Source organism: Oryza glaberrima, chromosome 7 (assembly GCF_000147395.1).
Source record: "Oryza glaberrima chromosome 7, OglaRS2, whole genome shotgun sequence".
NCBI classification, from domain to species: Eukaryota; Viridiplantae; Streptophyta; class Magnoliopsida; order Poales; family Poaceae; genus Oryza; species Oryza glaberrima.
The window spans coordinates 3,656,805-3,671,784 of record NC_068332.1 but is presented as its reverse complement, the minus strand read 5'-3'; positions in this window follow the sequence as shown (position 1 = coordinate 3,671,784).

The window sequence follows — 14,980 nt, the reverse complement described above, 5'->3', positions numbered from 1 at the left end:
ACAATGGTCTAAAGAGAGATAAATCCATGTGTAGCATAGCATATTTTGCATGAAAAAAAGATAATATAGATCGCTAATATGCATGAATACCACCATACCCATCACGGTGAGCAGCATTCCAAGGATGATCTTCACGGTGAGGGCCGAGTCGAACATAAACCCAGATAAGAATCAACATGCACTCGGTCTTCATGTGGCCCCAGGAAAACTTCATGATAGTAACTGTTCTGTCTGGTTAGCAATAACTTCATATGGCCTTCAGGGCAGCACAGAAAATACAATACCATCTGAATCCATGCAGCAAGATTCTTTACTTGTTATAATTAAGCTCAACAAATATAATAGGCTTTCATTGGCTGATTCAAATTGTTGAATTGAAGGGTGCCTATAAAACAAAGCAATAAAAATGAATTATTTTTCTTGAACTGTTAATTAAAAGAACATGACAATATAAGAGGGAAAAGAAACTAATACGAAAACCTCCTGTAAATATAATAGGCTTCCGTAGGGCAAGTTGTTATTTGGTTAGTGATCGATCTACGGAAGAATTCAGCAGTTCCATACCTTTTGATTTGTTAGAGAGACAAACCAATAACATATACATATTTTTGGTGCAAAACACAAGGCATTTTAAAAATAAGGGATGCATGAAAAATAAGATCTGGAATAGATTAAAGAAGCAAGGTCAACTTCTAAATTTCAATGTTGTACCCACCACAAGTGCATCGATTCTTTAAAAAAAAAGGAAGAGGAGTTAACATATCATCCAGACCGGTAGTTCTATCAAACATTTAATACTTAAATTATGTGTAGGGAAAGTTTATATAACATGTAAGTATTCCAATTAGAAATACATAGAAGTATTCAGATTCAATTCGAAACTTAATCAACTAAGGGTTAAAAACTGTAAATCAAATCAAAATTTCTTATTGTGGAAATATAAGTACCCATACAGAGATATCAGCAGCTAAGCATGACCGTTGATCATTCTGTGCAGCAGTACAGAGAGCAATAGAAAACTCCAGCTAGAGGCTATGGAGGCACCTATACTCGTGAACTCAGCTTCACCTAATACTAACGAGCCAAGACCTGTTGCAGTTCTTGTAGTGGAGGTATCAACATAACAAAGTGAAAGGGCAGATCGATCAATATAGTTGCCATCACAGCATGCAGTTTATATAAATTTTTATGCATGATTGACGAAAAGCATGAAGGGATTTGCAGTATAATGTTAACCATGGATTGATCCATATTAGTAAGATATAAAACTAATATTCAAAAAGAACACCAAGCCACTAAAACTTCTTAATGGAGTGGAAAGAAGGCCAATAAGTAAGCATGACGTGCGTACAGCCATAACTGAAAAAGGCCGAATAATAGACTTGCAGTTTTGGACCTTTGGAAGGATTATAGAAGGTCCCTGCTATAAACTTGATTGTTGTAGCAAATGAATAAGTCCATCAAAGAACATCTTTTGGAATCACAAGGCCATTGTTTATCTTATAGCACCAGTGCTGCAGCTGCAAGAGCATTGAGTAGGAACATGCCCATCATGAACATAAAAATGGGAAGAGAATAACATCAAAGTATTGTTCAGCACATATACCTGACAACGTTCTTTGAAGGTGGCTCTAAAATACTTTGCTCTGACTCCCAATAAAAATCTCAATAGCCTCCTCTTGAAGGAAAGTAAATCAAAAGGAACATGTCAAAACTACTTATTAAAGCTAAGGATAGTAATATTTATTCGAATTGAAGTGCATAATAGCAAGCCTAGAGGAAGTTGAAAAGGCACCTTCATCGGTCTTGAAATCAAATGGCTACTGTTCATCATATCCCTTCTTCGAAAATATTGTGCCATCCTGAAATATTCTAATTATTTTAAGTGTCAACAATGAATACAACTTTATTATTATCAGTAGTAATCACACGCAGTTGACCTCTAGCTGATATATGCACAAGAGAAAATAACAAGATCAACAACCATTGTGCTTTAGCATACTTTTGTCAGCTGCACCTTCATTGTGACGCTCATACCCTTGACCCTCCTTGAGAACTTTGTTCAAAATATTTTCTTAATGACACCCATTTCTATGAGTATTTCTAGTGAAAACAAGTTAAGATCAAGTGATAAACACGAAGAGTGGCATTTTATTTGGTGGTACAGCATCTTCCTCAATAGCTGTAGGTCCACCACTCTCACCAAATCTATCTACCATTACAAAGTTTTAAATCTTTTCAATCAACTCAGAGAAAGAGATGGCAAGCCATACAAAAGAGAGTGTGAAATCAAAGAAGCTTACATTATGGCTTCTTTTCATGATCTTGACAGCTTTCGCTAGTGCAGGACAGAAAAACCCTGGAACAAAAATACCGAACTTTCATTAGTTAGCAAGCAACCGATTGCGTTCAATACTATGAACGTGAAATGCTGACAGGGAGATAAAGGGAGATGGATAATGACCATCGTTAAGAGTAAATTCATCATCTTTAAGAACACAGCAGAAAGCACACAAAAGATAAAGAAGGACAATAAGATAATCAAACTCATGTTATCATCCAGATTCACAAGAAAGTACTTTGCCTGACTGCTAGAAAGTACCAATTCGTACAATACAACCGATCACACATTCCAAAGAATTCATGATTTGACTAAAGATCATTTTGTGATGATCATGAATAACATGTACATGCAACAACGACGAATGACTAACTATGGTCTAAGTACTATGATTACTCAATAATGATAGGTAAATTATACAACACAGCGCCGCCGCGGATCACAACGCCGCCGCGAGGAGAGTGGGACACAGGCATCGGCTCCAACATCGTCACCGGCCACAACACCGTCGCGGGGGGATAGAGAGGAGGAGGAAGGGGGACACCGGCGACGGTCCCCAAACCGCCACTGGCCCAGACGTGGCCGCGGGGGAGGGGGACACCTACGCCAGCCCCGCTGCTGCCACCGCTGACGGACTTGCATCTCGGCGGCTCTGAAGCATGCCCTTTTGCCGCCACAGGGGGTAGAAGAAGAGGGGAGACGACGGGCGGCGGTCGAGCGGCCGATTTCACTGCTGCAGCAGACCCCTTTGCCACCACATGTGGCCTGTGGTGAAGGGGTGTCACGACGGCAGCAGCAGCTCAAGAACCGGGCAATTCAAATCACGAAGCAATGGGCCGAACGGGGGGTCGGCCCATTCGTTAATGACAGCCCGACAAGCGCTTTCCAGCGAGTGAGTGGACCCAGTAACTATCGGCTGGGCCACGGCTAGTGAGTGAGGCTTGATAGCGTATTGCTATATAGGCCAGCAGCGATAGAGAGAAGGCGTATTATTATAATCAACAAACAGAAACTCAATTCGAATATCTCTGCTGCTTCCATCGTCTTCCTCCTCTATCTTCCTCTTCTTCCTCAACAAATCCCTCTCGATTCTCTCTCTCTCTCGAATTCTCCTTGGTGACCAAATCCTTCGCGAGAAAGACCTAGAATCGTGACAAGGGGGCGTCGGCTCCGACGGACGCCATGCCTATGCGCTCCTTTGCCACGGAAGAGGGACGGCGGAAGGCACCCGTGCCACCGCAGTCTCGTGCTCCGCCGCCACCAACCTCGTCGACTCCTGTGCCACCGCGGCCTCCCCGATCCCCGCCTATGTGGCCATCGTCAAGTTCCACGACGGCGAAGTAGGACTTCGCCTCCAGAGGGAAGGGGTAGGGGAAGGTTGGTGCTGGAGGATTAGGGGGAGGGCCGACGCCGCCGTGGGGCACGGGTGGTCGGTGCCGACCACGTCATCTCCCTGCAACCCCAGCCGAAGTAGCCGCGTGCGGCCGTCCTGGCCTTGCGTGCGGCCCTGCTGCCTTGTCGCCGCCCTCACGGCATGGAGGGGAGCCTCGCTTAGGTGGGCAGCGCCGCCAGCCACCAGGAGGAGATGCTGAAACAGCGGTTGCGGCGATGGCAGGAGGAGGGCGAGAGGCGCCGGTCCACGGGCGGCGTTGGGATGGGTAGGCAGGAGATAGGATTTGGATGTGTTTTTGCAAAAACACCCTTGTATTTCCTTGGATTACAGTACCATCCCTGAAAACAGAATTTTCTCTTTTTCGTGTTATATTTCTCAGAAGTATATGGGGCTTTCATTAAAAAGTGTAGTAAGGTAAAAACGGTGGAAGGATTGCTTCAAGATTTCTTAGAGTATTAGGTTTTTTCTGCAAAAACAAGTGGGGTGCGTGTGGCTTGCATGCATGCCTCAACCGCCCATTCCTTGTTAATCACACCGGACACGAAGGGGATACATGCCTATGGAAACAGAGAAATGACCGTGGGAACCGCGAACAACCAGTCACATTCGCGCGCACGAGGAGCCTTAAACACAAAACGAAGACGTGTAAAAAATGAGATAGCCAGAAAAAATTGAAAAACCGAAGAAAAAGGAATGGTTAGGGGAGTTATTGATTGATGATGTGCCACGTATTCACAGGCCTCCCTCAGCCGTTTGATTGTAAATCAACGATAGATTTGATGCAACGGTCCAATCTGTGATTTCTTAATAAATGATTGGTTGTTCTCAATGCCCATCAGTACACGGCACGTGGCAAAACATACGGAACCGGAAACGGATTGCATAGGAAAAAAAAGAAAATAAAAAGAAAAGAACCAGAACAAAAGGAAAAAAAATTCCCATTACTGGTCGTCAACGCTCTCGCCACTCGGCCGCTGCAGCCACTCGATACGCCGTGGTACATGGCGGCCTTCCCCGTACTGTACTGGATGTAGCCACCCGCATCCTATTTTAAACTTAACATGCAAAGATACCACATCATTATTCACTAACAAGATGTCACATCATCATCCACTAATAAGATGCCACATCATCATCCACTAAGGCCATTTTCAACCCAATGACTAGGATGATGTCCATATCATTGAATAAGTTGCCACCTAAGATGAAAAATGATTTGGCAAGTGAATAAATGAGGAAAGAGAAGGAAACCATGTCTTGCATGAGACATGGTTTCTACACAACATCCAAGACATCATGTGAGATAAGTAGTATTAAATTTAAGTATGGAATAGTAATGTTTGCATTGGAAGAGTAGTGTCTAGTACTAGTTTTTTTTTATGATGTAGAGTTTATGGAAATTATGTCTAGTGTCTTGGGTTGTGAATGGCCTAATCCACTAATTAACAAGATGTCACATCATCATCCACTAACAATCATCACATTTAAACATCATGCAAACATGTTATATCTAATGTTAAATTATCACCCAACATAATTCACATAATGTTTCAATGTATATCTTTATTATATCTTTATTATGTTTTATGATATCCTATATACTTATATAGTTCATCTTCACTTAGTTAGTGCTTAAATGATTAATCTATGGTCCAAATTATCTTTCTCCTTTTTTCCTCTAATTAAGTCATATCACATCAATTATTTTTAGCTTTTAGATGATTGATCTACGGTCCAAACTATCTTCCTACTTTTCTTCTTCCATAAAGTCATACCACCTTACTTTTTACGTTTGAATCATCATTCTACATACTATTTAAATTTAAATTAGCATAAACCACATTAATTTACTTAATCTAATGTTATCTAGCTATCTTACACGTTATTTTTTTTATTGTTATCGTACTAAATTTCCGCAGCAATGCGCGGGGTTTCACCTAGTATTACTAATTTGTATGCCTTTGTTTGTCTTAACAATAATCTGAAAATGTATGCTTTCAATCATCCTCTCGCTTATGTTTTTCCAAATAACTCATTACTATATTTATCTTGTAAAGCATATGTCTTTAGTGATTCACAAGCAAATACTATAAAACAAAAAATTTGGCTCAGAGTCTAGGAATCGATTAAATATGTAAAACTAAGATTCAACTCGACAAAAAGCTGGCTGGTGCATAACTAAGATGGTGAAGAGGAAATTAGGATACGCAAAACGAGAAAACCATTAGCGCATGATTAGTTATCCTTTAATTATTACAAACATGAAAAATGATTTTATTTGATATTTTAAAGAAATTTATATGTAGAAAGTTATTTTCTGCTTTCAATATAGTTATTTTACGATAAATAGAAGGAGCTAAAATGAATTTATTACGGGACAGAGGGCGTAGAATTCACAATTTTTTCTAATTGTTTTTCATTTAGTCTATTAGAGCAAAATCATGCTTAAGTGATTATAGATAATAAGATAACCACTAAATTTTCTGAAGGGCCTTTCACATATAGATTTGTCGGGTCCTAGATTTTAAAACATGATCGACCACTGCTGCTTGATCCATCTTTTTTCCATTTCATATATGTCTAAGGATTAATCTTATATAAATTAAACTAATTTTTAAATAACCAATACAATACTTATGCACCCAAAATATACAATATCTACAGGTTATACATTCAGTGTGCCAAAAGGCACGCTCATTTTCTAGTACTTCCCTGAAGCGAGAGCTCATGAAAGTGGCATCCACAGAGGAGCTAGGATTTAGACACGAGAAACACCTTATATACTACTTCATCCATGTTTTAATGTAGTGTCGCTGACTTTTTTAATTTGTCTTATTCGATTTTTTTTATAAATATAAAAATATTTGGGCGTGACTATGCATCGGTCGTCCGATGGGGAGAGGGGGAAAGCGCCCGATTTCCGTGCAAAAACTATTTTAAACTGATTTTTCTCTTAAATTACTTATCCAAATCATGATCCGATTGCACAATTAAATTTGTTGCAATTAAATCTTCAAAACAAGACCACACATGGATATATTCCGACGAAAATTTTTTTAAGCTTATTATTAAATTATTTTTAAATATTGCATGATGTTCCACCAGGTATATTGGAATTGTTTGGCTAAGCAGATCAAAAATGTTTCACTCGTTTAAATCGGGTGTTGTTTCACCTTATATAAAAACAATGTTTCAGCAAATAGCGAAAGATTGTTTCAGTTCATTGCAATATTTGATCCATACATAGTGAAACACTACAAGTACACTAGGTGAAACATTTTTCGGTGGAACAAAAAATAAAACGAATTCCCTTAATAGGGGGTTTCAAAAATATGTGGGTTTTTTTGTTGCAATGGAATATTTCAGTTCACTGCAACATTAGATCTATACATAGTGAAACATTGTGAGTACACCAGGTGAAACATTTTTGGTGGAATAAAAAATAAACCAAATTCCTTTAATAGAGGGTTTCCAAAATATGTGGTTGATTTGTTGCAGGTGGGGGCAGGTATTGTGGTGGGGCCCAGCAATATCACCGCGCGCGGGGGGAGCGCCCGATTTTTGCTCCCGCCACCCGGTCGCTCGAAGACGAGTATTTTCGAAAATATTTATGTCATGCTTAACCATTTGACCATTTGAACATATGCCTTAGACTTTGTTCGATACATAGGGTTGGAAACCCATCACCTCCACACGGAAAACGGAGCAGTCCATTAGCGCGTGATTAATTAAGTATTAGCTATTTTTTTTCAAAAAGGATCAATATGATTTTTTTAAGTAACTTTCGTATAGAAACTTTTTTTACAAAAAAACACACCGTTTAATAGTTTGAAAAGCGTGCGCGCGGAATACGAGGAAGAGGGGTTGGGAACCCCCTTCATCCTAACGCAGCCTAAAGAATATTTTATGATAAATCTAGTCACAATAAAATAATGGAAAATGATGCCATCCGGGCGACCGGCGCGGGGGTGCCGGATGGGGCGCTCCCCCGCGCGGCCCTCTCCCCAGGCGCCTACATGCATGCCGCTGGGCTCCACCACAGTGCCTGCCCCACCTGCAATTGCAACAAATCAACCACATATTTTAGAAACCCTCTATTAAGGGAATTTGGTTTATTTTTTTGTTCCACCAAAAATGTTTCACCTAATATACTCACAATGTTTCACTATGTATAGATTTAATGTTGCAGTGAACTGAAATATTCCATTGCAACAAAAAAATCCACATATTTTGGAAACCCCCTATTAAGGGAATTCGTTTTATTTTTTGTTCCACTGAAAAATATTTCACTTAGTGTACTTATAATGTTTTACTATGTATGGATCAAATGTTGCAGTGAACTGAAACATTCTTCTGCTATTTGCTAAAACATTATTTTTATATAAGGTGAAACAACACCCGATTTAAACGGGTGAAACATTTTCGATCTACTTAGGGAAACAATTCCGATATACCTGGTGAAACATCGTGCAACATTTAAAAATAATTCAATAATAAGCTTAAAAAATTTTTCCGTCGGAATATATCTATGTGTGGTCTTGTTTTGAAGATTTAATTGCAATAAATTTAATGGTGCAATCGGATCATGATTTGGATAAGTAATTTAAGAGAAAAATCAGTTTAAAGTAGTTTTGCACGTAAATCGGGCGCTGACGTTCTCGCCCGATTTAGCGCGTCCTAAAATAATTAATAATTACATTATTTTTTTAATAAAACAAATGGTCAAACATCGATAAAAAAAGTTAACGGCGTCATGCATTAATATGCATTAATATAGGAAGAAAATATTATCATCCTAGATGATTATTATGTGAAAACATAGAAGGGTTGGCCACCAGGCCACTGAACATGGCCCCTTGTCTCAGCTACTGGGTTGCCAGCTTGTTGTTCTTCGTCGTCTAGGATTACGCACTTGTCATCGCAGCTGAAGTAGGAAAGGAGCAGCCAGATCACAGCAACTGCTAGGATGAAGCCACACATGAGCCGCACACCTGATCGTTCATCGGCGATGCTGTCCCCTTTGATAGGGTGCACCATGAAGTAGATCGTCACACTCGATGCCATCGCGATCGCGGCGAAGCAGCTGACCTGCACGCAATAATCAATCATATATTATAACAAGTTAATATATGCATGTTTAAGAGGATGACTATAGGAAACGCTATATCATTACTTTCGAGGCAGATTTAGTACCAAGGGTATAAGATACCATAGCCATATGAGTAACGCAATCATGCCATCAACAATGGTCCAAGGCCCAACACTTGACCCTATTTCGAAGCCTAACTACTAATTTAACCCTATTTTTTTATTTGCTAATTTAACCCCGTTTTTCAAAATTGAATATGCCATCTGACCATATTTGCACTGCACCATTAGGATTTCACAAAAAGATAATACCAAAAAATCACATTTCACTTCAACCCTATCTCTCTCATCTCCCGACCTCCCTTCTCATCTTCTCTGGCCCAACCCTCTCTCTCGCCCGTATCTCCTATGGCACGACCAGCTGCCGTGGCGCGGGGAGGGAGGAGGAAGCGGCGACGTGCGAAGGGAGGCAGCGGTGGCGGCGCTGGCTTGCAAAGGGAAGGCGCGGCGGTGGTTCCTGCACACGGAGGTCCGGCTTGCAAAGGGAAGGCCGGCGCGGCGGTGGAGCCTGCGTGCGGAGGTAGGCGACAACAACAGTGTCGGCATGCGGACTGAAGCGGCGGCGGCGTGTGAAGGGAGGGCGCAGCGGTGGCGCCAATGCACGAAGGGAGGAGCGGCGATGGGGCCGGCGCAAGGAGGGAGGTGGGGCAGTCAGCGCACGAAGGGAGGAGGGAAGCACGGGCGGTGGTGTGCCGACATGTGGAGGGAGGGGGTGGCGGTGCGTCAGCACTCGGAGGGAGTACTATATTTTCCTATAAACTCGATCACAATTAAAAAAAAATAAAAAGTCCAAATTACCCCCTCAACTAATGTGGCAGTATGAATTACCTTTTCATTTTAAAGACCACACATTCTTTACCCTCAGACTACGGAGCGGTTTTGGTCCATACGTGACGTACACATGACAGTTCAGTCAACATAAAAAATATAATAAAAATGGTGGGGCTCATGCCTCTTCTCTTGATCACCACATCTGGGCCCTACATTTTTTTATATTCTTTATGCTGACTGGACTACCACGTGTTCGCCACATAGGGCTAAAACCGCTCCGGTGTCTGTCAGGAGAGTAAGGTGGTGTTTCGATGGGAGAGACTAAACTCAAAAAACATAAGTCCCTCCCATCCCAAACACCGGGTGGGAGGGACTAAACTCACAAAAATATAAGTCCCTTCCATTCCAAACACCACCTAACTTATCAAGTACAAAAAGTTAAGGGTCGTTTTTGAATTGAGAGGGATAATTTATACCGCCATTATAGTTCAGTGGGGTAATTTGGATTAATTTCTTAAAAGAAAATGAGTGAAAAAGAAGACCGAAACGAAGATAGTAGTATATATACCTTAAAAATAAAAAGAATGCCACGGGCCGCTCTGACCGCCTCACTAGGAGGCGGAGGACGTCGTCGAAACGCCGTCGCCGGCGGCAAGATGCGAGGAGGTACTGCAATGGCGTTTGGCGGCGGCGGCGCGAGATCGTCGACGACGTGGATGATGATCTCCGGTGGGTTGTGGACGGACTCGGCGTTGGAATTCATAGCCGGCGGCCGAACACATACGTAACGTCGACCTAGCTAGATCGCGCAACTCCACAAGACACAGGTGCCAGAGAAAAGTTAATTAAGGGCGATGGATGTATAGTATAGATTGATACTATATCACCACGCGATATATATACATATATAGTCTACGTTACGTATGGTGAACTAATCCTAGTAGGATTATTGGACTCGATACGGAGGCGTGTTAGGAGCACTGATCAGTGCCCCATCTCCGACTTGGAGTTGGAGGCGCTCAAGGCAGCGGCGGCATGTGGCTCTGCCGCCGGCTTGAGGGCGGTGGCAACCATGGCCGCGCGACGAGAGGAATTTATGGTCGCTGAGAAAGTATCTTGCAGTACTTAAATTTTACATTAAAATTTTTGGTATCTCGAGGTATCTAATATCTAAAGACATCAAATTTTACACTAAAAAAATATGGAACCTTTATATACTTTCTTATTTTGAAGCCCCTAAAAGTAGATTGAGGGCTATCCCCATTTTCTAACACTATTACAAAACATCAAATAGGTGTCACCACTATAGGTGCCGGTAGTACTAAAACCGGCACCTATAGACCTTTTCTCACCTCCGCGGGTTGAAATCGTAAAAAACCGACATCTTTAAATAATTATAGGTATCGGTTCTAAATAAAAACCGACACATATTATATTTTGTGTTGGTTTTTTTTAATAAAACCGACACCCATAATATATTAAAGGTGCCGTTTTTTTTTAAAACCGACACCCTACCAAACGAGCCGAGCCGAGGGACAGCCATATCCACTAGCCGAGTGAGGGAGCAACCTTATCCTCTCACCCGTGAGGCCGTGACCTCTCTCTTTCTCTCACGCTCTCCATTCTCTCTCGGCCTCTCTCTCTCTCTCTGCGCTTTCGAGGGAGGCGCCAGGCGGTGCCTGCGGCGGCGGGAGGAGAGGCGGCAGCGGCGGGTGGCGACGGGAAGAGAGACGGCAGCGACGGGAGGAGTGCAGCAACGGCGGGCGGCGCCCTCCCCTCCGCCAGATCTGGCGGCAGAGGAGGTTGCGTCGGTGGCCCAACGGCGGAAGTGGATGCGGCGGTGGCGGGTCGGTGGTGGGAGGGGAGGCGGCGGTGGTCCGACGGCCCGGTGGCGGCGCCCTCCCCTCCACCAGATCTAGCGGGAGGGGAGGTGGTGGCGGCGGCTCAGTGTTGGCTCGGCGGCGGATGGTGGCGACAGCGGCTTCCTCGGCAGCGACAGCATAGTGGCGGCGCCCTCCTCCTCTCCATCCAGCAGTGGCGGTGGTGATGAAGGCAGCCTCCTCCTCGATCCGATTCATTATTGATGAATGTGTGTTCTTGATGAATGTGTGACTGTGTTCATAAATGTGTTCTTGATGTTGATGTGTTGTTCTTGATGAAATTTTGGGATTTGGGTATTAGATTGGATCGGCTTGATGGCTCAATGCATGCATTGAGCCGATTTTTTTTTGGCTCATGGGCGCCTCAAAGGCCAAAACCGGCACCTTTGACCTTGGGAAAACCGGCACCAAAGGGGGTTTCCCAGCCGGCACCCTTTAGAGTTTCTGTAGTAGTGTAAGGACCAAGAAATGCCTCCAACTCCAGCAGCAACCCCTATTTCTTAGTCCATACTCTTGGTTATCTTGTATTTTAAAATACAATCCATATTTACACTACGTTTAACACCACAATAATTCAAACATAAATATTTCTAACGCATATAATTTAACCATGTTTAAATTCACAATTTCAAACACCACAATTCAAATTCAAAATTAAAATTTTCAAACATGTAAATATGGTGTGGGCACAGTGCCATATACAACAACAACATGCACCCAAGATTCATAATTCACCAATGAAAATGAAAATTGCTCATCAAAAATAGACTTTGTGAATCCAATGATCAATTATATAAATTAAAAATAACACATCATACAACAACCATGAATGGTTCCATTATAAATAACAAATCTGAAAGTAATATAAATTATTGCGGAAATATTTAACAAAAAAGGGCTCCAAAGGCCAATCGTGGTAATGACATATCCTACTAGTAAAGAACACATGGATCATCCAATAGAAACCAATTTATTCCATCGAAGTGCTCAAACTCTCTCCATTACCGCCACCAAACTCACCTCCAAAGCCACTACTACCATCAAATCCATCATTGAGGGCAGCCACATTTGAAGCTACAATCTGTGCCCTCATAGCCAAGGTGGAAACATCAAAAAACATGATCTTATGTTGTTGATCCCACGCTAACTTACGTTCAGCAAATAGGAGCTTGCGCTCTTGAATCTCCTTAGTTTCCTTCCATCTCTCTTCTTTCAATTTCGCTTCTTTCTCTTTGGCATCAAGCAAATCTTTCATCGCCTCCCTGTATGGTCCATCTTCTCCTCCATTCTTCAACTTCTCCTTTGCTTGCTTCCTACATATTGGTCTCTTTTTAGCACTCGCCTGTGATAAATCAAGATTTGTACTCTTGCTAACATCATCTCCTTCTTCATTTTCTTCATCAGCTCTCTCAATTGGTGTCAAAGACTTCCTAGACCTTGGCTTCTTGTGGGATTCTAGTGTTTGAAACTTTGGAGAATTCCTCAACTTGAACCAACAATGATTAAATTGAAATGCCCTGTTCTTTGGTGCATTGGAAGAGTACAATGCCTCAGCTTCAAGAACCTACAACAAATTCAAATGTTAGTTCTCATACATACAACATCGTTATTAACAATAACAAATAACAATTTAACATACAAGCTCTTGATGTTATATGCCACTTGGATGTCGATGCTCAATTTGATTGTAGCAGCCCTGAAACTTGCTTACTTCCTTCTGAATGTTACCCCAACGGTGCTCAAGAGAGTTTGCATTCCTATCAGACTCTGTCGAGGAGTGATCCTCTCTAGCGGGAGGTTGTGAGACCCCCCTTTGTGAGTTCGGCCGGGGGATAAGGCGCGATGATCAAGAGTGTATCTCTGCCAGGGATCTAGCTAACGAGATTGCTCGCAAGCGAGTGAGAGACAAGGGATTATACAGATTCGGGCCGCTAGGAAACGTAATACCCTACTCCTGTGTGTGGAATTAAACTTGTGCTGTTATAAGGGAGTTCTAACCCTAGGCTCAAGCTTCTCAAGTGGCGTCCCTCCTTTCGGTGGGCAAGGTCCTCCTTTTATAGTTCAAGGGGATACCACATGCACCGTCTTACACAGTTCATCATTGGATGGGGGCCCACATGTCCTGGGTCGAGCCGCCGTCCATGCCTTCGTCTGGAAGCAAGGCGGTCGTTTGCCCCTAGGTGGGTCCCAACACCGTCCTCCGGCTGACACGGGGGACATCCCTGTCATTCCCTCTTAATTCCACGGAGACTTTTGTGGACTCATGTACGGGGAGGCACGCTCGGCTACATGCCGATGGGACGGGGCATACCCGCCCCCACTCCGCCTGACAGAGGGCGGAACGTGGGTGCGCTACCACCCGTCCCATCCGCCTGTGACCGGTCACAGACCGGTCAAGCTCGATTGACGCACGTCAATCGAGCGGCGCCTCACGTCCGCCCACGCCACATTAACTTTGGCGGGGGACGGTTGGGGCGCTACTCATTTAAGGCGCTTGGCAGCGCCTCTCCCTCCGCCCACTCGACCGCCACGTGGCAGCCGAGCGAGCGCCTCGGGGCAGCGTGCTCCAAGGGCCTGAGGGGTGCGACAGGGCACCCCGAGGTCCCTTGGCCGCTTCATGACCGCTCGTTCTCCCCCGAGGTGGGGAGGGGGGGACAGGCCGCGTGGCCACGTGGCCAGACGGGAAGATCCTTTCCCTCTATCTTGCGTACCCCCGGGCCCATATCACCGACAGACTCAAAATCACGGTTAGCATGGCAGTGCTCTGTGATCCTCTTCAAATATGCCTTCCCTGGTTGCTCATTGCCAATAATAGGATCTGAGCTAATGCTCTGCCATGAAATGCACAATTGAATGTCCTCCTTACGAGTGTAGTTGCTTGATTTTTTGGTACTTCCTTTTGCACCATTTGTTGAAGTATGAAGGTCTACATTTGGCATTGGCACTTCGACATCAGTGTCCTCGAACATCATGTGCACAAAGGGATCACCTCTACTTGTCATTGCAATCTAGTCACTGCAATAAATATATAAATTGACAACCTTTCCAATCGATCTCAGAAACATCAACAAATGATTGTAATGTACATTAGGTTATACTGTTTATAACATGTATTTGTTTAGCATATATATTGGTTCTACAGTACTAAGGACTCAGTACAAACACAAATTTCTCTCTTCAATATTATATATGCTCTGCAAGATTAGCTCTCTGACATAGAAAATGCAATAAAAAAAGCTATAAGAAACCGCATATAAAACATGAATGATGACAATGTTTTGCCGTGCGAATGATTTTGATGGGCCTAGGCGCCTAGTAAGTCTTAGATTCAGTTTCAATCAAAATTTCAATAGCTACAAGACACTTCATATAAAACACAAAACATGTGCATACTTTTGTAAACACAAATTCTTTGTTCAAAGTTTGCACTTTTTCTATTAACCAAAA